Consider the following 25,855-nt stretch of genomic DNA (forward strand, 5'->3'; position numbering starts at 1 on the left):
GCTAAGAGCGTAGTAGTGGGAAAAGGAATATATTCAAATATAAACTACACAGAAGCATTCTGTGAAACTTCCTTCTGATCTGAGAATTCAGCTAACAGAGTTAAACCATACTTTGTATTGAGCCGTTCTGAAACACTCTTTCTGTAGAAACTGCAATTGGACATTCTGAGCGCTAAGAGGCCTTTATTGGGAAAAAGAATGTCTACAAATAAAAACTACACAGAAGAATTGTGTGAAACTTCTTTCTGTTCTGTTTGTTCAACTAAAAGAGTTGAACCTTAGTTTTGATTGAGCCGTTCTGAAACACTCTTTCTGTAGAAAATGCAAGTGGAGATTCGGAGCGCTAAGAGGGTAATAGTGGAAAAAGGAATGTCTCCAAATATAAACTACACAGAATCATTCTGTGAAACTTCTTTCTGATCTGTGCACTCAGCTAACAGAGTTAAACCATACTTTTGATTGAGCAGATCTGAACACTCTTTCTGTAGAAAATGCAACTGGACATTTGGAGCGCTAAGAGAGTAGTAGTGGAAAAAGGAATATATTCAAATATAAACTACACAGAAGCATTCTGTGAAACTTCTTTCTGATCTGAGCATTCAGCTAACAGAGTTAAACCATACTTTTGAATGAGCAGTTTTGAAACACTCTGTCTGTAGAAAATGCAACTGGACATTCGTAGCGCTAAGTGGGTAATAGTGGAAAAAAGAATATGTTCAAATATAAACTACACAGAAGCATTGTATGAAACTTCTTTCTGTTCTGTGCATTCAACTAACAGAGTTGAACCTTACTTTTGATTGAGCCTTTCTGAAACACTCTTTCTGTAGAAACTGCAATTGGACATTCTGAGCGCTAAGAGGCCTATATTGGGAAAAATAATATCTTCAAATAAAAACTACACAGAAGCATTGTGTGAAACTTATTTCTGATATGTTCATTAAGCTAACAGAGTTAAACCATACTTTTGATTGCGCAGTTCTGAACACTCTTTCTGTAGAAAATGCAAGTGGACATTCGGAGCGCTAAGAGGGTAATAGTGGAAAAAGGAATATATTCAAATATAAACTACACAGTAGCATTCTGTGAAAATTCTTTCTGTTCTGTGCATTCAACTAACAGAGTTGAACCTTACTTTTGATTGAGCCGTTCTGAAACACTCTTTCTGTAGAAACTGCAATTGGACATGCTAAGCGCTAAGAGGCCTACATTGGGAAAAGGAATATCTTCAAATAAAAACTACACAGATGCATTCTGTGAAACTTATTTCTGATCTGTAAATTCAGTTAACAGAGATAAAACATATTTTTGATTGAGCGGATATGAAACACTCATTTTGTAGAAAATGCATGTGGAGATTCGGAGCGCTAAGAGGGTAATAGTGGAAAAAGGAATGTCTTCAAATATAAACTACACAGAATCATTCGGTGAAACTTCTTTCTGATCTGTGCATTCAGCTAACAGAGTTAAACCATACTTTTGATTGAGCAGATCTGAACACTCTTTCTGTTGAAAATGCAACTGGACATTTGGAGCGCTAAGAGCGTAATAGTGGAAAAAGGAATATATTCAAATATAAACTACACAGAAGCATTCTGTGAAACTTCTTTCTGATCTGAGCATTCAGCTAACAGAGTTAAACCATACTTTGCATTGAGCAGTTTTGAAACACTCTGTCTGTAGAAAATGCAACTGGACATTCGTAGCGCTAAGTGGGTAATAGTGGAAAAAAGAATATGTTCAAATATAAACTACACAGAAGCATTGTATGAAACTTCTTTCTGTTCTGTGCATTCAACTAACAGAGTTGAACCTTACTTTTGATTGAGCCGTTCTGAAACACTCTTTCTGTAGAAACTGCAATTGGACATTCTGAGCGCTAAGAGGCCTATATTGGGAAAATAATGTCTACAAATAAAAACTACACAGAAGAATTGTGTGAAACTTCTTTCTGTTCTGTTTGTTCAACTAAAAGAGTTGAACCTTAGTTTTGATTGAGCCGTTCTGAAACACTCTTTCTGTAGAAAATGCAAGTGGAGATTCGGAGCGCTAAGAGGGTAATAGTGGAAAAAGGAATGTCTTCAAATATAAACTACACAGAATCATTCAGTGAAACTTCTTTCTGATCTGTGCATTCTGCTAACAGAGTTAAACCATACTTTAGATTGAACAGATCTGAACACTCTTTCTGTAGAAAATGCAACTGGACATTTGGAGCGCTAAGAGAGTAGTAGTGGAAAAAGGAATATATTCAAATATAAACTACACAGAAGCATTCTGTGAAACTTCTTTCTGATCTGAGCATTCAGCTAACAGAGATAAACCATACTTTCGATTGAGCAGATTTGAAACACTCTGTCTGTAGAAAATGCAACTGGACATTCGTAGCGCTAAGTGGGTAATAGTGGAAAAAAGAATATGTTCAAATATAAACTACACAGAAGCATTGTATGAAACTTCTTTCTGTTCTGTGCATTCAACTATCAGAGTTGAACCTTACTTTTGATTGAGCCTTTCTGAAACACTCTTTCTGTAGAAACTGCAATTGGACATTCTGAGCGCTAAGAGGCCTATATTGGGAAAAATAATATCTTCAAATAAAAACTACACAGAAGCATTGTGTGAAACTTATTTCTGATATGTTCATTAAGCTAACAGAGTTAAACCATATTTTTGATTGCGCAGTTCTCAACACTCTTTCTGTAGAAAATGCAAGTGGACATTCGGAGCGCTAAGAGGGTAATAGTGGAAAAAGGAATATATTCAAATATAAACTACACAGTAGCATTCTGTGAAAATTCTTTCTGTTCTGTGCATTCAACTAACAGAGTTGAACCTTACTTTTGATTGAGCCGTTCTGAAACACTCTTTCTGTAGAAACTGCAATTGGACATGCTAAGCGCTAAGAGGCCTACATTGGGAAAAGGAATATCTTCAAATAAAAACTACACAGATGCATTCTGTGAAACTTATTTCTGATCTGTAAATTCAGTTAACAGAGATAAAACATATTTTTGATTGAGCAGTTATGAAACACTCTTTTTGTAGAAAATGCAAGTGGAGATTCGGAGCGGTAAGAGGGTAATAGTGGAAAAAGGAATGTCTTCAAATATAAAATACACAGAATCATTCGGTGAAACTTCTTTCTGATCTGTGCATTCAGCTAACAGAGTTAAACCATACTTTTGATTGAGCAGATCTGAACACTCTTTCTGTAGAAAATGCAACTGGACATTTGGAGTGCTAAGAGCGTAGTAGTGGAAAAAGGAATATATTCAAATATAAACTACACAGAAGCATTCTGTGAAACTTCTTTCTGATCTGAGCATTCAGCTAACAGAGTTAAACCATACTTTTGATTGAGCAGTTTCGAAACACTCTGTCTGTAGAAAATGCAACTGGACATTCGTAGCGCTAAGTGGGTAATAGTGGAAAAAAGAATATGTTCAAATATAAACTACACAGAAGCATTGTATGAAACTACTTTCTGTTCTGTGCATTCAACTAACAGAGTTGAACCTTACTTTTGATTGAGCCGTTCTGAAACACTCTTTCTGTAGAAACTGCAATTGGACATTCTGAGCGCTAAGAGGCCTATATTGGGAAAAAGAATGTCTACAAATAAAAACTACACAGAAGAATTGTGTGAAACTTCTTTCTGTTCTGTTTGTTCAACTAAAAGAGTTGAACCTTAGTTTTGATTGAGCCGTTCTGAAACACTCTTTCTGTAGAAAATGCAAGTGGAGATTCGGAGCGCTAAGAGGGTAATAGTGGAAAAAGGAATGTCTCCAAATATAAACTACACAGAATCATTCTGTGAAACTTCTTTCTGATCTGTGCATTCAGCTAACAGAGTTAAACCATACTTTTGATTGAGCAGAGCTGAACACTCTTTCTGTAGAAAATGCAACTGGACATTTGGAGCGCTAAGAGCGTAGTAGTGGGAAAAGGAATATATTCAAATATAAACTACACAGAAGCATTCTGTGAAACTTCCTTCTGATCTGAGAATTCAGCTAACAGAGTTAAACCATACTTTGTATTGAGCCGTTCTGAAACACTCTTTCTGTAGAAACTGCAATTGGACATTCTGAGCGCTAAGAGGCCTTTATTGGGAAAAAGAATGTCTACAAATAAAAACTACACAGAAGAATTGTGTGAAACTTCTTTCTGTTCTGTTTGTTCAACTAAAAGAGTTGAACCTTAGTTTTGATTGAGCCGTTCTGAAACACTCTTTCTGTAGAAAATGCAAGTGGAGATTCGGAGCGCTAAGAGGGTAATAGTGGAAAAAGGAATGTCTCCAAATATAAACTACACAGAATCATTCTGTGAAACTTCTTTCTGATCTGTGCACTCAGCTAACAGAGTTAAACCATACTTTTGATTGAGCAGATCTGAACACTCTTTCTGTAGAAAATGCAACTGGACATTTGGAGCGCTAAGAGAGTAGTAGTGGAAAAAGGAATATATTCAAATATAAACTACACAGAAGCATTCTGTGAAACTTCTTTCTGATCTGAGCATTCAGCTAACAGAGTTAAACCATACTTTTGAATGAGCAGTTTTGAAACACTCTGTCTGTAGAAAATGCAACTGGACATTCGTAGCGCTAAGTGGGTAATAGTGGAAAAAAGAATATGTTCAAATATAAACTACACAGAAGCATTGTATGAAACTTCTTTCTGTTCTGTGCATTCAACTAACAGAGTTGAACCTTACTTTTGATTGAGCCTTTCTGAAACACTCTTTCTGTAGAAACTGCAATTGGACATTCTGAGCGCTAAGAGGCCTATATTGGGAAAAATAATATCTTCAAATAAAAACTACACAGAAGCATTGTGTGAAACTTATTTCTGATATGTTCATTAAGCTAACAGAGTTAAACCATACTTTTGATTGCGCAGTTCTGAACACTCTTTCTGTAGAAAATGCAAGTGGACATTCGGAGCGCTAAGAGGGTAATAGTGGAAAAAGGAATATATTCAAATATAAACTACACAGTAGCATTCTGTGAAAATTCTTTCTGTTCTGTGCATTCAACTAACAGAGTTGAACCTTACTTTTGATTGAGCCGTTCTGAAACACTCTTTCTGTAGAAACTGCAATTGGACATGCTAAGCGCTAAGAGGCCTACATTGGGAAAAGGAATATCTTCAAATAAAAACTACACAGATGCATTCTGTGAAACTTATTTCTGATCTGTAAATTCAGTTAACAGAGATAAAACATATTTTTGATTGAGCGGATATGAAACACTCATTTTGTAGAAAATGCATGTGGAGATTCGGAGCGCTAAGAGGGTAATAGTGGAAAAAGGAATGTCTTCAAATATAAACTACACAGAATCATTCGGTGAAACTTCTTTCTGATCTGTGCATTCAGCTAACAGAGTTAAACCATACTTTTGATTGAGCAGATCTGAACACTCTTTCTGTAGAAAATGCAACTGGACATTTGGAGCGCTAAGAGCGTAGTAGTGGAAAAAGGAATATATTCAAATATAAACTACACAGAAGCATTCTGTGAAACTTCTTTCTGATCTGAGCATTCAGCTAACAGAGTTAAACCATACTTTGCATTGAGCAGTTTTGAAACACTCTGTCTGTAGAAAATGCAACTGGACATTCGTAGCGCTAAGTGGGTAATAGTGGAAAAAAGAATATGTTCAAATATAAACTACACAGAAGCATTGTATGAAACTTCTTTCTGTTCTGTGCATTCAACTAACAGAGTTGAACCTTACTTTTGATTGAGCCGTTCTGAAACACTCTTTCTGTAGAAACTGCAATTGGACATTCTGAGCGCTAAGAGGCCTATATTGGGAAAAAGAATGTCTACAAATAAAAACTACACAGAAGAATTGTGTGAAACCTCTTTCTGTTCTGTTTGTTCAACTAAAAGAGTTGAACCTTAGTTTTGATTGAGCCGTTCTGAAACACTCTTTCTGTAGAAAATGCAAGTGGAGATTCGGAGCGCTAAGAGGGTAATAGTGGAAAAAGGAATGTCTTCAAATATAAACTACACAGAATCATTCTGTGAAACTTCTTTCTGATCTGTGCATTCTGCTAACAGAGTTAAACCATACTTTTGATTGAGCAGATCTGAACACTCTTTCTGTAGAAAATGCAACTGGACATTTGGAGCGCTAAGAGAGTAGTAGTGGAAAAAGGAATATATTCAAATATAAACTACACAGAAGCATTCTGTGAAACTTCTTTCTGATCTGAGCATTCAGCTAACAGAGATAAACCATACTTTCGATTGAGCAGATTTGAAACACTCTGTCTGTAGAAAATGCAACTGGACATTCGTAGCGCTAAGTGGGTAATAGTGGAAAAAAGAATATGTTCAAATATAAACTACACAGAAGCATTGTATGAAACTTCTTTCTGTTCTGTGCATTCAACTATCAGAGTTGAACCTTACTTTTGATTGAGCCTTTCTGAAACACTCTTTCTGTAGAAACTGCAATTGGACATTCTGAGCGCTAAGAGGCCTATATTGGGAAAAATAATATCTTCAAATAAAAACTACACAGAAGCATTGTGTGAAACTTATTTCTGATATGTTCATTAAGCTAACAGAGTTAAACCATACTTTTGATTGCGCAGTTCTGAACACTCTTTCTGTAGAAAATGCAAGTGGACATTCGGAGCGCTAAGAGGGTAATAGTGGAAAAAGGAATATATTCAAATATAAACTACACAGTAGCATTCTGTGAAAATTCTTTCTGTTCTGTGCATTCAACTAACAGAGTTGAACCTTACTTTTGATTGAGCCGTTCTGAAACACTCTTTCTGTAGAAACTGCAATTGGACATGCTAAGCGCTAAGAGGCCTACATTGGGAAAAGGAATATCTTCAAATAAAAACTACACAGATGCATTCTGTGAAACTTATTTCTGATCTGTAAATTCAGTTAACAGAGATAAAACATACTTTTGATTGAGCGGATATGAAACACTCATTTTGTAGAAAATGCATGTGGAGATTCGGAGCGCTAAGTGGGTAATAGTGGAAAAAGGAATGTCTTCAAATATAAACTACACAGAATCATTCGGTGAAACTTCTTTCTGATCTGTGCATTCAGCTAACAGAGTTAAACCATACTTTTGATTGAGCAGATCTGAACACTCTTTCTGTAGAAAATGCAACTGGACATTTGGAGCGCTAAGAGCGTAGTAGTGGAAAAAGGAATATATTCAAATATAAACTACACAGAAGCATTCTGTGAAACTTCTTTCTGATCTGAGCATTCAGCTAACAGAGTTAAACCATACTTTGCATTGAGCAGTTTTGAAACACTCTGTCTGTAGAAAATGCAACTGGACATTCGTAGCGCTAAGTGGGTAATAGTGGAAAAAAGAATATGTTCAAATATAAACTACACAGAAGCATTGTATGAAACTTCTTTCTGTTATGTGCATTCAACTAACAGAGTCGAACCTTACTTTTGATTGAGCCGTTCTGAAACACTCTTTCTGTAGAAACTGCAATTGGACATTCTGAGCGCTAAGAGGCCTATATTGGGAAAAAGAATGTCTACAAATAAAAACTACACAGAAGAATTGTGTGAAACTTCTTTCTGTTCTGTTTGTTCAACTAAAAGAGTTGAACCTTAGTTTTGATTGAGCCGTTCTGAAACACTCTTTCTGTAGAAAATGCAAGTGGAGATTCGGAGCGCTAAGAAGGTAATAGTGGAAAAAGGAATTTCTTCAAATATAAACTACACAGAATCATTCTGTGAAACTTCTTTCTGATCTGTGCATTCTGCTAACAGAGTTAAACCATACTTTTGATTGAGCAGATCTGAACACTCTTTCTGTAGAAAATGCAACTGGACATTTGGAGCGCTAAGAGAGTAGTAGTGGAAAAAGGAATATATTCAAATATAAACTACACAGAAGCATTCTGTGAAACACCTTTCTGATCTGAGCATTCAGCTAACAGAGTTAAACCATACTTTCGATTGAGCAGATTTGAAACACTCTGTCTGTAGAAAATGCAACTGGACATTCGTAGCGCTAAGTGGGTAATAGTGGAAAAAAGAATATGTTCAAATATAAACTACACAGAAGCATTGTATGAAACTTCTTTCTGTTCTGTGCATTCAACTATCAGAGTTGAAACTTACTTTTGATTGAGCCTTTCTGAAACACTCTTTCTGTAGAAACTGCAATTGGACATTCTGAGCGCTAAGAGGCCTATATTGGGAAAAATAATATCTTCAAATAAAAACTACACAGAAGCATTCTGTGAAACTTCTTTCTGATCTGAGCATTCAGCTAACAGAGTTAAACCATACTTTTGATTGAGCAGTTTTGAAACAATCTGTCGGTAGAAAATGCAACTGGACATTCGTAGCGCTAAGTGGGTGATAGTGGAAAAAAGAATATGTTCAAATATAAACTACACAGAAGCATTGTATGAAACTTCTTTCTGTTCTGTGCATTCAACTAAGAGAGTTGAACCTTACTTTTGATTGAGCCTTTCTGAAACACTCTTTCTGTAGAAACTGCAATTGGACATTCTGAGCGCTAAGAGGCCTATATTGGGAAAAATAATATCTTCAAATAAAAACTACACAGAAGCATTGTGTGAAACTTATTTCTGATATGTTCATTAAGCTAACAGAGTTAAACCATACTTTTGATTGCGCAGTTCTGAACACTCTTTCTGTAGAAAATGCAAGTGGACATTCGGAGCGCTAAGAGGGTAATAGTGGAAAAAGGAATATATTCAAATATAAACTACACAGTAGCATTCTGTGAAAATTCTTTCTGTTCTGTGCATTCAACTGACAGAGTTGAACCTTACTTTTGATTGAGCCGTTCTGAAACACTCTTTTTGTAGAAACTGCAATTGGACATGCTAAGCGCTAAGAGGCCTACATTGGGAAAAAGAATATCTTCAAATAAAAACTACACAGATGCATTCTGTGAAACTTATTTCTGATCTGTAAATTCAGTTAACAGAGATAAAACATATTTTTGATTGAGCAGTTACGAAACACTCTTTTTGTAGAAAATGCAAGTGGAGATTCGGAGCGCTAAGAGGGTAATAGTGGAAAAAGGAATGTCTTCAAATATAAACTACACAGAATCATTCGGTGAAACTTCTCTCTGATCTGTGCATTCAGCTAACAGAGTTAAACCATACTTTTGATTGAGCAGATCTGAACACTCTTTCTGTAGAAAATGCAACTGGACATTTGGAGCGCTAAGAGCGTAGTAGTGGAAAAAGGAATATATTCAAATATAAACTACACAGAAGCATTCTGTGAAACTTCTTTCTGATCTGAGCATTCAGCTAACAGAGTTAAACCATACTTTGCATTGAGCAGTTTTGAAACACTCTGTCTGTAGAAAATGCAACTGGACATTCGTAGCGCTAAGTGGGTAATAGTGGAAAAAAGAATATGTTCAAATATAAACTACACAGAAGCATTGTATGAAACTTCTTTCTGTTCTGTGCATTCAACTAACAGAGTTGAACCTTACTTTTGATTGAGCCGTTCTGAAACACTCTTTCTGTAGAAACTGCAATTGGACATTCTGAGCGCTAAGAGGCCTATATTGGGAAAAAGAATGTCTACAAATAAAAACTACACAGAAGAATTGTGTGAAACCTCTTTCTGTTCTGTTTGTTCAACTAAAAGAGTTGAACATTAGTTTTGATTGAGCCGTTCTGAAACACTCTTTCTGTAGAAAATGCAAGTGGAGATTCGGAGCGCTAAGAGGGTAATAGTGGAAAAAGGAATGTCTTCAAATATAAACTACACAGAATCATTCTGTGAAACTTCTTTCTGATCTGTGCATTCTGCTAACAGAGTTAAACCATACTTTTGATTGAGCAGATCTGAACACTCTTTCTGTAGAAAATGCAACTGGACATTTGGAGCGCTAAGAGAGTAGTAGTGGAAAAAGGAATATATTCAAATATAAACTACACAGAAGCATTCTGTGAAACTTCTTTCTGATCTGAGCATTCAGCTAACAGAGATAAACCATACTTTCGATTGAGCAGATTTGAAACACTCTGTCTGTAGAAAATGCAACTGGACATTCGTAGCGCTAAGTGGGTAATAGTGGAAAAAAGAATATGTTCAAATATAAACTACACAGAAGCATTGTATGAAACTTCTTTCTGTTCTGTGCATTCAACTATCAGAGTTGAACCTTACTTTTGATTGAGCCTTTCTGAAACACTCTTTCTGTAGAAACTGCAATTGGACATTCTGAGCGCTAAGAGGCCTATATTGGGAAAAATAATATCTTCAAATAAAAACTACACAGAAGCATTGTGTGAAACTTATTTCTGATATGTTCATTAAGCTAACAGAGTTAAACCATACTTTTGATTGCGCAGTTCTGAACACTCTTTCTGTAGAAAATGCAAGTGGACATTCGGAGCGCTAAGAGGGTAATAGTGGAAAAAGGAATATATTCAAATATAAACTACACAGTAGCATTCTGTGAAAATTCTTTCTGTTCTGTGCATTCAACTAACAGAGTTGAACCTTACTTTTGATTGAGCCGTTCTGAAACACTCTTTCTGTAGAAACTGCAATTGGACATGCTAAGCGCTAAGAGGCCTACATTGGGAAAAGGAATATCTTCAAATAAAAACTACACAGATGCATTCTGTGAAACTTATTTCTGATCTGTAAATTCAGTTAACAGAGATAAAACATACTTTTGATTGAGCGGATATGAAACACTCATTTTGTAGAAAATGCATGTGGAGATTCGGAGCGCTAAGTGGGTAATAGTGGAAAAAGGAATGTCTTCAAATATAAACTACACAGAATCATTCGGTGAAACTTCTTTCTGATCTGTGCATTCAGCTAACAGAGTTAAACCATACTTTTGATTGAGCAGATCTGAACACTCTTTCTGTAGAAAATGCAACTGGACATTTGGAGCGCTAAGAGCGTAGTAGTGGAAAAAGGAATATATTCAAATATAAACTACACAGAAGCATTCTGTGAAACTTCTTTCTGATCTGAGCATTCAGCTAACAGAGTTAAACCATACTTTGCATTGAGCAGTTTTGAAACACTCTGTCTGTAGAAAATGCAACTGGACATTCGTAGCGCTAAGTGGGTAATAGTGGAAAAAAGAATATGTTCAAATATAAACTACACAGAAGCATTGTATGAAACTTCTTTCTGTTATGTGCATTCAACTAACAGAGTCGAACCTTACTTTTGATTGAGCCGTTCTGAAACACTCTTTCTGTAGAAACTGCAATTGGACATTCTGAGCGCTAAGAGGCCTATATTGGGAAAAAGAATGTCTACAAATAAAAACTACACAGAAGAATTGTGTGAAACTTCTTTCTGTTCTGTTTGTTCAACTAAAAGAGTTGAACCTTAGTTTTGATTGAGCCGTTCTGAAACACTCTTTCTGTAGAAAATGCAAGTGGAGATTCGGAGCGCTAAGAAGGTAATAGTGGAAAAAGGAATTTCTTCAAATATAAACTACACAGAATCATTCTGTGAAACTTCTTTCTGATCTGTGCATTCTGCTAACAGAGTTAAACCATACTTTTGATTGAGCAGATCTGAACACTCTTTCTGTAGAAAATGCAACTGGACATTTGGAGCGCTAAGAGAGTAGTAGTGGAAAAAGGAATATATTCAAATATAAACTACACAGAAGCATTCTGTGAAACACCTTTCTGATCTGAGCATTCAGCTAACAGAGTTAAACCATACTTTCGATTGAGCAGATTTGAAACACTCTGTCTGTAGAAAATGCAACTGGACATTCGTAGCGCTAAGTGGGTAATAGTGGAAAAAAGAATATGTTCAAATATAAACTACACAGAAGCATTGTATGAAACTTCTTTCTGTTCTGTGCATTCAACTATCAGAGTTGAAACTTACTTTTGATTGAGCCTTTCTGAAACACTCTTTCTGTAGAAACTGCAATTGGACATTCTGAGCGCTAAGAGGCCTATATTGGGAAAAATAATATCTTCAAATAAAAACTACACAGAAGCATTCTGTGAAACTTCTTTCTGATCTGAGCATTCAGCTAACAGAGTTAAACCATACTTTTGATTGAGCAGTTTTGAAACAATCTGTCGGTAGAAAATGCAACTGGACATTCGTAGCGCTAAGTGGGTGATAGTGGAAAAAAGAATATGTTCAAATATAAACTACACAGAAGCATTGTATGAAACTTCTTTCTGTTCTGTGCATTCAACTAAGAGAGTTGAACCTTACTTTTGATTGAGCCTTTCTGAAACACTCTTTCTGTAGAAACTGCAATTGGACATTCTGAGCGCTAAGAGGCCTATATTGGGAAAAATAATATCTTCAAATAAAAACTACACAGAAGCATTGTGTGAAACTTATTTCTGATATGTTCATTAAGCTAACAGAGTTAAACCATACTTTTGATTGCGCAGTTCTGAACACTCTTTCTGTAGAAAATGCAAGTGGACATTCGGAGCGCTAAGAGGGTAATAGTGGAAAAAGGAATATATTCAAATATAAACTACACAGTAGCATTCTGTGAAAATTCTTTCTGTTCTGTGCATTCAACTGACAGAGTTGAACCTTACTTTTGATTGAGCCGTTCTGAAACACTCTTTCTGTAGAAACTGCAATTGGACATGCTAAGCGCTAAGAGGCCTACATTGGGAAAAAGAATATCTTCAAATAAAAACTACACAGATGCATTCTGTGAAACTTATTTCTGATCTGTAAATTCAGTTAACAGAGATAAAACATATTTTTGATTGAGCAGTTACGAAACACTCTTTTTGTAGAAAATGCAAGTGGAGATTCGGAGCGCTAAGAGGGTAATAGTGGAAAAAGGAATGTCTTCAAATATAAACTACACAGAATCATTCGGTGAAACTTCTCTCTGATCTGTGCATTCAGCTAACAGAGTTAAACCATACTTTTGATTGAGCAGATCTGAACACTCTTTCTGTAGAAAATGCAACTGGACATTTGGAGCGCTAAGAGCGTAGTAGTGGAAAAAGGAATATATTCAAATATAAACTACACAGAAGCATTCTGTGAAACTTCTTTCTGATCTGAGCATTCAGCTAACAGAGTTAAACCATACTTTGCATTGAGCAGTTTTGAAACACTCTGTCTGTAGAAAATGCAACTGGACATTCGTAGCGCTAAGTGGGTAATAGTGGAAAAAAGAATATGTTCAAATATAAACTACACAGAAGCATTGTATGAAACTTCTTTCTGTTCTGTGCATTCAACTAACAGAGTTGAACCTTACTTTTGATTGAGCCGTTCTGAAACACTCTTTCTGTAGAAACTGCAATTGGACATTCTGAGCGCTAAGAGGCCTATATTGGGAAAAAGAATGTCTACAAATAAAAACTACACAGAAGAATTGTGTGAAACTTCTTTCTGTTCTGTTTGTTCAACTAAAACAGTTGAACCTTAGTTTTGATTGAGCCGTTCTGAAACACTCTTTCTGTAGAAAATGCAAGTGGAGATTCGGAGCGCTAAGACGGTAATAGTGGAAAAAGGAATGTCTCCAAATATAAACTACACAGAATCATTCTGTGAAACTTCTTTCTGATCTGTGCATTCAGCTAACAGAGTTAAACCATACTTTTGATTGAGCAGATCTGAACACTCTTTCTGTAGAAAATGCAACTGGACATTTGGAGCGCTAAGAGAGTAGTAGTGGAAAAAGGAATATATTCAAATATAAACTACACAGAAGCATTCTGTGAAACTTCTTTCTGATCTGAGCATTCAGCTAACAGAGTTAAACCATACTTTGGATTGAGCAGTTTTGAAACACTCTGTCTGTAGAAAATGCAACTGGACAATCGTAGCGCTAAGTGGGTAATAGTGGGAAAAAGAATATGTTCAAATATAAACTACACAGAAGCATTTTATGAAACTTCTTTCTGTTCTGTGCATTCAACTAACAGAGTTGAACCTTACTTTTGATTGAGCCTTTCTGAAACACTCTTTCTGTAGAAACTGCAATTGGACATGCTGAGCGCTAAGAGGCCTCTATTGGGAAAAATAATATCTTCAAATAAAAACTACACAGAAGCATTGTGTGAAACTTATTTCTGATATGTTCATTAAGCTAACAGAGTTAAACCATACTTTTGATTGCGCAGTTCTGAACACTTTTTCTGTAGAAAATGCAAGTGGACATTCGGAGCGCTAAGAGGGTAATAGTGGAAAAAGGAATATATTCAAATATAAACTACACAGTAGCATTCTGTGAAAATTCTTTCTGTTCTGTGCATTCAACTAACAGAGTTGAACCTTACTTTTGATTGAGCCGTTCTGAAACACTCTTTCTGTAGAAACTGCAATAGGACATGCTAAGCGCTAAGAGGCCTACATTGGGAAAAAGAATATCTTCAAATAAAAACTACACAGATGCATTCTGTGAAACTTATTTCTGATCTGTAAATTCAGTTAACAGAGATAAAACATATTTTTGATTGAGCAGTTATGAAACACTCTTTTTGTAGATAATGCAAGTGGAGATTCGCAGCGCTAAGAGGGTAATAGTGGAAAAAGGAATGTCTTCAAATATAAACTACACAGAATCATTCGGTGAAACTTCTTTCTGATCTGTGCATTCAGCTAACAGAGTTAAACCATACTTTGATTGAGCAGATCTGAACACTCTTTCTGTAGAAAATGCAACTGGACATTTGGAGCGCTAAGAGCGTAGTAGTGGAAAAAGGAATATATTCAAATATAAACTACACAGAAGCATTCTGTGAAACTTCATTCTGATCTGAGCATTCAGCTAACAGAGTTAACCATACTTTCATTGAGCAGTTTTGAAACACTCTGTCTGTAGAAAATGCAACTGGACATTCATAGCGCTAAGTGGGTAATAGTGGAAAAAAGAATATGTTCAAATATAAACTACACAGAAGCATTGTATGAAACTTCTATCTGTTCTGTGCATTCAACTAACAGAGTTGAACCTTACTTTTGATTGAGCCGTTCTGAAACACTCTTTCTGTAGAAACTGCAATTGGACATTCTGAGCGCTAAGAGGCCTATATTGGGAAAAAGAATGTCTACAAATAAAAACTACACAGAAGAATTGTGTGAAACTTCTTTCTGTTCTGTTTGTTCAACTAAAAGAGTTGAACCTTAGTTTTGATTGAGCCGTTCTGAAACACTCTTTCTGTAGAAAATGCAAGTGGAGATTCGGAGCGCTAAGAGGGTAATAGTGGAAAAAGGAATGTCTCCAAATATAAACTACACAGAATCATTCTGTGAAACTTCTTTCTGATCTGTGCATTCAGCTAACAGAGTTAAACCATACTTTTGATTGAGCAGATCTGAACACTCTTTCTGTAGAAAATGCAACTGGACATTTGGAGCGCTAAGAGAGTAGTAGTGGAAAAAGGAATATATTCAAATATAAACTACACAGAAGCATTCTGTGAAACTTCTTTCTGATCTGAGCATTCAGCTAACAGAGTTAAACCATACTTTTGATTGAGCAGTTTTGAAACACTCTGTCTGTAGAAAATGCAACTGGACATTCGTAGCACTAAGTGGGTAATAGTGGAAAAAAGAATATGTTCAAATATAAACTACACAGAAGCATTTTATGAAACTTCTTTCTGTTCTGTGCATTCAACTAACAGAGTTGAACCTTACTTTTGATTGAGCATTTCTGAAACACTCTTTCTGTAGAAACTGCAATTGGACATTCTGAGCGCTAAGAGGCCTCTATTGGGAAAAATAATATCTTCAAATAAAAACTACACAGAAGCATTGTGTGAAACTTATTTCTGATATGTTCATTAAGCTAACAGAGTTAAACCATACTTTTGATTGCGCAGTTCTGAACACTCTTTCTGTAGAAAATGCAAGTGGACATTCGGAGCGCTAAGAGGGTAATAGTGGAAAAAGGAATATATTGAAATATAAACTACACAGTAGCATTCTGTGAAAATTCTTTCTGTTCTGTGCATTCAACTAACAGAGTTGAACCTTACTTTTGATTGAGCCGTTCTGAAACACTCTTTCTGTAGAAACTGCAATTGGACATGCTAAGCGCTAAGAGGCCTACATTGGGAAAAAAATACCTTCAAATAAAAACTACACAGATGCATTCTGTGAAACTTATTTCTGATCTGTAAATTCAGTTAACAGAGATAAAACATATTTTTGATTGAGCAGTTATGAAACACTCTTTTTGTAGAAAATGCAAGTGGAGATTCAGAGCGCTAAGAGGGTAATAGTGGAAAAAGGAATGTCTTCAAATTTAAACTAAACAGAATCATTCGGTGAAACTTCTTTCTGATCTGTGCATTCAGCTAACAGAGTTAAACCATACTTTTGATTGAGCAGATCTGAACACTCTTTCTGTAGAAAATGCAACTGGACATTTGGAGCGCTAAGAGAGTAGTAGTGGAAAAAAGAATATATTCAAATATAAACTACACAGAAGCATTCTGTGAAACTTCTTTCTGATCTGAGCATTCAGCTAACAGAGTTAAACCATACTTTGGATTGAGCAGTTTTGAAACACTCTGTCTGTAGAAAATGCAACTGGACATTCGTAGCGCTAAGTGGGTAATAGTGGAAAAAAGAATATGTTCAAATATAAACTACACAGAAGCATTGTATGAAACTTCTTTCTGTTCTGTGCATTCAACTAACAGAGTTGAACCTTACTTTTGATTGAGCCGTTCTGAAACACTCTTTCTGTAGAAACTGCAATTGGACATTCTGAGCGCTAAGAGGCCTATATTGGGAAAAAGAATGTCTACAAATAAAAACTACACAGAAGAATTGTGTGAAACTTCTTTCTGTTCTGTTTGTTCAACTAAAACAGTTGAACCTTAGTTTTGATTGAGCCGTTCTGAAACACTCTTTCTGTAGAAAATGCAAGTGGAGATTCGGAGCGCTAAGACGGTAATAGTGGAAAAAGGAATGTCTCCAAATATAAACTACACAGAATCATTCTGTGAAACTTCTTTCTGATCTGTGCATTCAGCTAACAGAGTTAAACCATACTTTTGATTGAGCAGATCTGAACACTCTTTCTGTAGAAAATGCAACTGGACATTTGGAGCGCTAAGAGAGTAGTAGTGGAAAAAGGAATATATTCAAATATAAACTACACAGAAGCATTCTGTGAAACTTCTTTCTGATCTGAGCATTCAGCTAACAGAGTTAAACCATACTTTGGATTGAGCAGTTTTGAAACACTCTGTCTGTAGAAAATGCAACTGGACATTCGTAGCGCTAAGTGGGTAATAGTGGGAAAAAGAATATGTTCAAATATAAACTACACAGAAGCATTGTATGAAACTTCTTTCTGTTCTGTGCATTCAACTAACAGAGTTGAACCTTACTTTTGATTGAGCCTTTCTGAAACACTCTTTCTGTAGAAACTGCAATTGGACATGCTGAGCGCTAAGAGGCCTCTATTGGGAAAAATAATATCTTCAAATAAAAACTACACAGAAGCATTGTGTGAAACTTATTTCTGATATGTTCATTAAGCTAACAGAGTTAAACCATACTTTTGATTGCGCAGTTCTGAACACTCTTTCTGTAGAAAATGCAAGTGGACATTCGGAGCGCTAAGAGGGTAATAGTGGAAAAAGGAATATATTCATATATAAACTACACAGTAGCATTCTGTGAAAATTCTTTCTGTTCTGTGCATTCAACTAACAGAGTTGAACCTTACTTTTGATTGAGCCGTTCTGAAACACTCTTTCTGTAGAAACTGCAATTGGACATGCTAAGCGCTAAGAGGCCTACATTGGGAAAAAGAATATCTTCAAATAAAAACTACACAGATGCATTCTGTGAAACTTATTTCTGATCTGTAAATTCAGTTAACAGAGATAAAACATATTTTTGATTGAGCAGTTATGAAACACTCTTTTTGTAGATAATGCAACTGGAGATTCGCAGCGCTAAGAGGGTAATAGTGGAAAAAGGAATGTCTTCAAATATAAACTACACAGAATCATTCGGTGAAACTTCTTTCTGATCTGTGCATTCAGCTAACAGAGTTAAACCATACTTTGATTGAGCAGATCTGAACACTCTTTCTGTAGAAAATGCAACTGGACATTTGGAGCGCTAAGAGCGTAGTAGTGGAAAAAGGAATATATTCAAATATAAACTACACAGAAGCATTCTGTGAAACTTCATTCTGATCTGAGCATTCAGCTAACAGAGTTAACCATACTTTGATTGAGCAGTTTTGAAACACTCTGTCTGTAGAAAATGCAACTGGACATTCATAGCGCTAAGTGGGTAATAGTGGAAAAAAGAATATGTTCAAATATAAACTACACAGAAGCATTGTATGAAACTTCTATCTGTTCTGTGCATTCAACTAACAGAGTTGAACCTTACTTTTGATTGAGCCGTTCTGAAACACTCTTTCTGTAGAAACTGCAATTGGACATTCTGAGCGCTAAGAGGCCTATATTGGGAAAAAGAATGTCTACAAATAAAAACTACACAGAAGAATTGTGTGAAACTTCTTTCTGTTCTGTTTGTTCAACTAAAAGAGTTGAACCTTAGTTTTGATTGAGCCGTTCTGAAACACTCTTTCTGTAGAAAATGCAAGTGGAGATTCGGAGCGCTAAGAGGGTAATAGTGGAAAAAGGAATGTCTCCAAATATAAACTACACAGAATCATTCTGTGAAACTTCTTTCTGATCTGTGCATTCAGCTAACAGAGTTAAACCATACTTTTGATTGAGCAGATCTGAACACTCTTTCTGTAGAAAATGTAACTGGACATTTGGAGCGCTAAGAGAGTAGTAGTGGAAAAAGGAATATATTCAAATATAAACTACACAGAAGCATTCTGTGAAACTTCTTTCTGATCTGAGCATTCAGCTAACAGAGTTAAACCATACTTTTGATTGAGCAGTTTTGAAACACTCTGTCTGTAGAAAATGCAACTGGACATTCGTAGCGCTAAGTGGGTAATAGTGGAAAAAAGAATATGTTCAAATATAAACTACACAGAAGCATTTTATGAAACATCTTTCTGTTCTGTGCATTCAACTAACAGAGTTGAACCTTACTTTTGATTGAGCCTTTCTGAAACACTCTTTCTGTAGAAACTGCAATTGGACATTCTGAGCGCTAAGAGGCCTATATTGGGAAAAATAATATCTTCAAATAAAAACTACACAGAAGCATTGTGTGAAACTTATTTCTGATATGTTCATTAAGCTAACAGAGTTAAACCATACTTTTGATTGCGCAGTTCTGAACACTCTTTCTGTAGAAAATGCAAGTGGACATTCGGAGCGCTAAGAGGGTAATAGTGGAAAAAGGAATATATTGAAATATAAACTACACAGTAGCATTCTGTGAAAATTCTTTCTGTTCTGTGCATTCAACTAACAGAGTTGAACCTTACTTTTGATTGAGCCGTTCTGAAACACTCTTTCTGTAGAAACTGCAATTGGACATGCTAAGCTCTAAGAGGCCTATATTGGGAAAAAGAATATCTTCAAATAAAAACTACACAGATGCATTCTGTGAAAATTATTTCTGATCTGTAAATTCAGTTAACAGAGATAAAACATATTTTTGATTGAGCAGTTATGAAACACTCTTTCTGTAGAAAATGCAAGTGGAGATTCGGAGCGCTAAGAGGGTAATAGTGGAAAAAGGAATGCCTCCAAATATAAACTACACAGAATCATTCTGTGAAACATCTTTCTGATCTGTGCATTCAGCAAACAGAGTTAAACCATACTTTTGATTGAGCAGATATGAACACTCTTTCTGTAGAAAATGCAACTGGACATTTGGAGCGCTAAGAGAGTAGTAGTGGAAAAAGGAATATATTCAAATATAAACTACACAGAAGCATTCTCTGAAACTTCTTTCTGATCTGAGCATTCAGCTAACAGAGTTAAACCATACTTTTGATTGAGCAGTTTTGAAACACTCTGTCTGTAGAAAATGCAACTGGACATTCGTAGCGCTAAGTGGGTAATAGTGGAAAAAAGAATATGTTCAAATATAAACTACACAGAAGCATTGTATGAAACTTCTTTCTGTTCTGTGCATTCAACTAACAGAGTTGAACCTTACTTTTGATTGAGCCTTTCTGAAACACTCTTTCTGTAGAAACTGCAATTGGACATTCTGAGCGCTAAGAGGCCTCTATTGGGAAAAATAATACCTTCAAATAAAAACTACACAGAAGCTTTGTGTGAAACTTATTTCTGATATGTTCATTAAGCTAACAGAGTTAAACCATACTTTTGATTGCGCAGTTCTGAACACTCTTTCTGTAGAAAATGCAAGTGGACATTCGGAGCGCTAAGAGGGTAATAGTGGAAAAAGGAATATATTCAAATATAAACTACACAGTAGCATTCTGTGAAACTTCTTTCTGTTCTGTGCATTCAACTAACAGAGTTGAACCTTACTTTTGATTGAGTCGTTCTGAAACACTCTTTCTGTAGAAACTGCAATTGGACATGCTAAGCGCTAAGAGGCCTACATTGGGAAAAAGAATATCTTCAAATAAAAACTACACAGATGCATTCTGTGAAACTTATTTCAGATCTGTAAATTCAGTTCACAGAGATAAAACATATTTTTGATTGAGCAGTTATGAAACACTCTTTTTGTAGAAAATGCAAGTGGAGATTCGCAGCGCTAAGAGGGTAATTGTGGAAAAAGGAATGTCTTCAAATATAAACTACACAGAATCATTCGGTGAAACTTCTTTCTGATCTGTGCATTCAGCTAACAGAGTTAAACCATACTTTTGATTGAGCAGATCTGAACACTCTTTCTGTAGAAAATGCAACTGGACATTTGGAGCGCTAAGAGCGTAGTAGTGGAAAAAGGAATATATTCAAATATAAACTACACAGAAACATTCTGTGAAACTTCATTCTGATCTGAGAATTCAGCTAACAGAGTTAAACCATACTTTGGATTGAGCAGTTTTGAAACACTCTGTCTGTAGAAAATGCAACTGGACATTCGTAGCGCTAAGTGGGTAATAGTGGAAAAAAGAATATGTTCAAATATAAACTACACAGAAGCATTTTATGAAACTACTTTCTGTTCTGTGCATTCAACTAACAGAGTTGAACCTTATTTTTGATTGAGGCATTCTGAAACACTCTTTCTGTAGAAACTGCAATTGGACATTCTGAGCGCTAAGAGGCCTATATTGGGAAAAAGAATGTCTACAAATAAAAACTACACAGAAGCATTGTGTGAAACTTTTTTCTGTTCTGTTTGTTCAACTAAAAGAGTTGAACCATAGTTTTGATTGAGCCGTTCTGAAACACTCTTTCTGTAGAAAATGCAAGTGGAGATTCGGAGCGCTAAGAGGGTAATAGTGGAAAAAGGAATGTCTCCAAATATAAACTACACAGAATCATTCTGTGAAACTTCTGTCTGATCTGTGCATTCAGCTAACAGAGTTAAACCATACTTTTGATTGAGCAGATCTGAACACTCTTTCTGTAGAAAATGCAACTGGACATTTGGAGCGCTAAGAGAGTAGTAGTGGAAAAAGGAATATATTCAAATATAAACTACACAGAAGCATTCTGTGAAACTTCTTTCTGATCTGAGCATTCAGCTAACAGAGTTAAACCATACTTTTGATTGAGCAGTTTTGAAACACTCTGTCTGTAGAAAATGCAACTGGACATTCATAGCGCTAAGTGGGTAATAGTGGAAAAAAGAATATGTTCAAATATAAACTACACAGAAGCATTGTATGAAACTTCTTTCTGTTCTGTGCATTCAACTAACAGAGTTGAACCTTACTTTTGATTGAGCCTTTCTGAAACACTCTATCTGTAGAAACTGCAATTGGACATTCTGAGCGATAAGAGGCCTATATTGGGAAAAATAATATCTTCAAGTAAAAACTACACGGAAGCATTGTGTGAAACTTATTTCTGATATGTTCATTAAGCTAACAGAGTTAAACCATACTTTTGATTGCGCAGTTCTGAACACTCTTTCTGTAGAAAATGCAAGTGGACATTCGGAGCGCTAAGAAGGTAATAGTGGAAAAAGGAATATATGCAAATATAAACTGCACAGTAGCATTCTGTGAAAATTCTTTCTGTTCTGTGCATTCAACTAACAGAGTTGAACCTTACTTTTGATTGAGCCGTTCTGAAACACTCTTTCTGTAGAAACTGCAATTGGACATGCTAAGCGCTAAGAGGCCTACATTGGGAAAAAGAATATCTTCAAATAAAAACTACACAGATGCATTCTGTGAAACTTATTTCTGATCTGAAAATTCAGTTAACAGAGATAAAACATATTTTTGATTGAGCAGTTATGAAACACTCTTTCTGTAGAAAATGCAAGTGGAGATTCGGAGCGCTAAGAGGGTAATAGTGGAAAAAGGAATGTCTTCAAATATAAACTACACAGAATCATTCGGTGAAACTTCTTTCTGATCTGTGCATTCAGCTAACAGAGTTAAACCATACTTTTGATTGAGCAGATCTGAACACTCTTTCTGTAGAAAATGCAACTGCACATTTGGAGCGCTAAGAGCGTAGTAGTGAAAAAAGTAATATATTCAAATATAAACTACACAGAAGCATTCTGTGAAACTTCTTTCTGATCTGAGCATTCAGGTAACAGAGTTAAACCATACTTTGATTGAGCAGTTTTGAAACACTCTGTCTGTAGAAAATGCAACTGGACATTCGTAGCGCTAAGTGGGTAATAGTGGAAAAAAGAATATGTTCAAATATAAACTACACAGAAGCATTGTATGAAACTACTTTCTGTTCTGTGCATTCAACTAACAGAGTTGAACCTTACTTTTGATTGAGCCGTTCTGAAACACTCTTTCTGTAGAAACTGCAATTGGACATTCGGAGCGCTAAGAGGCCTATATTGGGAAAAAGAATGTCTACAAATAAAAACTACACAGAAGAATTGTGTGAAACTTCTTTCTGTTCTGTTTGTTCAACTAAAAGAGTTGAACCTTAGTTTTGATTGAGCCGTTCTGAAACACTCTTTCTGTAGAAAATGCAAGTGGAGATTCGGGGCGCTAAGAGGGTAATAGTGGAAAAAGGAATGTCTCCAAATATAAACTACACAGAATCATTCTGTGAAACTTCTATCTGATCTGTGCATTCAGCTAACAGACTTAAACCATACTTTTGATTGAGCAGATCTGAACACTCTTTCTGTAGAAAATGCAAATGGACATTTGGAGCGCTAAGAGCGTAGTAGTGGAAAAAGGAATAGATTCAAATATAAACTACACAGAAGCATTCTGTGAAACTTCTTTCTGATCTGAGCATTCAGCTAACAGAGTTAAACCATACTTTTGATTGAGCAGTTTTGAAACAATCTGTCGGTAGAAAATGCAACTGGACATTCGTAGCGCTAAGTGGGTAATAGTGGAAAAAAGAATATGTTCAAATATAAACTACACAGAAGCATTGTATGAAACTTCATTCTGTTCTGTGCATTCAACTAACAGAGTTGAACCTTTCTTTTGATTGAGCCTTTCTGAAACACTCTTTCTGTAGAAACTGCAATTGGACATTCTGAGCGCTAAGAGGCCTATATTGGGAAAAATAATATCTTCAAATAAAAACTACACAGAAGCATTGTGTGAAACTTATTTCTGATATGTTCATTAAGCTAACAGAGTTAAACCATACTTTTGATTGCGCAGTTCTGAACACTCTTTCTGTAGAAAATGCAAGTGGACATTCGGAGCGCTAAGAGGGTAATAGAGGAAAAAGGAATATATTCAAATATAAACTACACAGTAGCATTCTGTGAAAATTCTTTCTGTTCTGTGCATTCAACTAACAGAGTTGAACCTTACTTTTGATTGAGCCGTTCTGAAACACTCTTTCTGTAGAAACTGCAATTGGACATGCTAAGCGCTAAGAGGCCTATATTGGGAAAAAGTATATCTTCAAATAAAAACTACACAGATGCATTCTGTGAAACATATTTCTGATCTCTAAATTCAGTTAACAGAGATAAAACATATTTTTGATTGAGCAGTTATGAAACACTCTTTTTGTAGAAAATGCAAGTGGAGATTCGGAGCGCTAAGTGGGTAATAGTGGAAAAAGGAATGTCTTCAAATATAAACTACACAGAATCATTCGGTGAAACTTCTTTCTGATCTGTGCATTCAGCTAACAGAGTTAAAACATAGTTTTGATTGAGCAGTTCTGAACACTCTTTCTGTAGAAAATGCAACTGGACATTTGGAGCGCTAAGAGCGTAGTAGTGGAAAAAGGAATATATTCAAATATAAACTACACAGAAGCATTCTGTGAAACTTCTTTCTGATCTGAGCATTCAGCTAACAGAGTTAAACCATACTTTTGATTGAGCAGTTTTGAAACACTCTGTCTGTAGAAAATGCAACTGGACATTCGTAGCGCTACGTGGGTAATAGTGGAAAAAAGAATATGTTCATATATAAACTACACAGAAGCATTGTATGAAACTTCTTTCTGTTCTGTGCATTCAACTAACAGAGTTGAACCTTACTTTTGATTGAGCCGTTCTGAAACACTCTTTCTGTAGAAACTGCAATTGGACATTCTGAGCGCTAAGAGGCCTATATTGGGAAAAAGAATGTCTACAAATAAAAACTACACAGAAGAATTGTGCGAAACTTCTTTCTGTTCTGTTTGTTCAACTAAAAGAGTTGAACCTTAGTTTTGATTGAGCCGTTCTGAAACACTCTTTCTGTAGTAAATGCAAGTGGAGATTCGGAGCGCTAAGAGGGTAATAGTGGAAAAAGGAATGTCTCCAAATATAAACTACACAGAATCATTCTGTGAAACTTCTTTCTGATCTGTGCATTCAGCTAACAGAGTTAAACCATACTTTTGATTGAGCAGATCTGAACACTCTTTCTGTAGAAAATGCAACTGGACATTTGGAGCGCTAAGAGAGTAGTAGTGGAAAAAGGAATATATTCAAATATAAACTACACAGAAGCATTCTGTTAAACTTCTTTCTGATCTGAGCATTCAGCTAACAGAGTTAAACCATACTTTTGATTGAGCAGTTTTGAAACACTCTGTCTGTAGAAAATGCAACTGGACATTCGTAGCGCTAAGTGGGTAATAGTGGAAAAAAGGATATGTTCAAATATAAACTACACAGAAGCATTGTATGAAACTTCTTTCTGTTCTGTGCATTCAACTAACAGAGTTGAACCTTACTTTTGATTGAGCCTTTCTGAAACACTCTTTCTGTAGAAACTGCAATTGGACATTCTGAGCGCTAAGAGGCCTATATTGGGAAAAATAATATCTTCAAATAAAAACTACACAGAAGCATTGTGTGAAACTTATTTCTGATATGTTCATTAAGCTAACAGAGTTAAACCATACTTTTGATTGCGCAGTTCTGAACACTCTTTCTGTAGAAAATGCAAGTGGACATTCGGAGCGCTAAGAGGGTAATAGTGGAAAAAGGAATATATTCAAATATAAACTACACAGTAGCATTCTGTGAAAATTCTTTCTGTTCTGTGCATTCAACTAACAGAGTTGAACCTTACTTTTGATTGAGCCGTTCTGAAACACTCTTTCTGTAGAAACTGCAATTGGACATGCTATGCTCTAAGAGGCCTACATTGGGAAAAAGAATATCTTCAAATAAAAACTACACAGATGCATTCTGTGAAACTTATTTCTGATCTGTAAATTCAGTTAACAGAGATAAAACATATTTTTGATTGAGCAGTTATGAAACACTCTTTTTGTAGAAAATGCAAGTGGAGATTCGGAGCGCTAAGAGGGTAATAGTTGAAAAAGGAATGTCTTCAAATATAAACTACACAGAATCATTCGGTGAAACTTCTTTCTGATCTGTGCAT

This window comes from Symphalangus syndactylus, chromosome 15, assembly GCF_028878055.3.
Source record: "Symphalangus syndactylus isolate Jambi chromosome 15, NHGRI_mSymSyn1-v2.1_pri, whole genome shotgun sequence".
NCBI lineage: Eukaryota > Metazoa > Chordata > Mammalia > Primates > Hylobatidae > Symphalangus > Symphalangus syndactylus.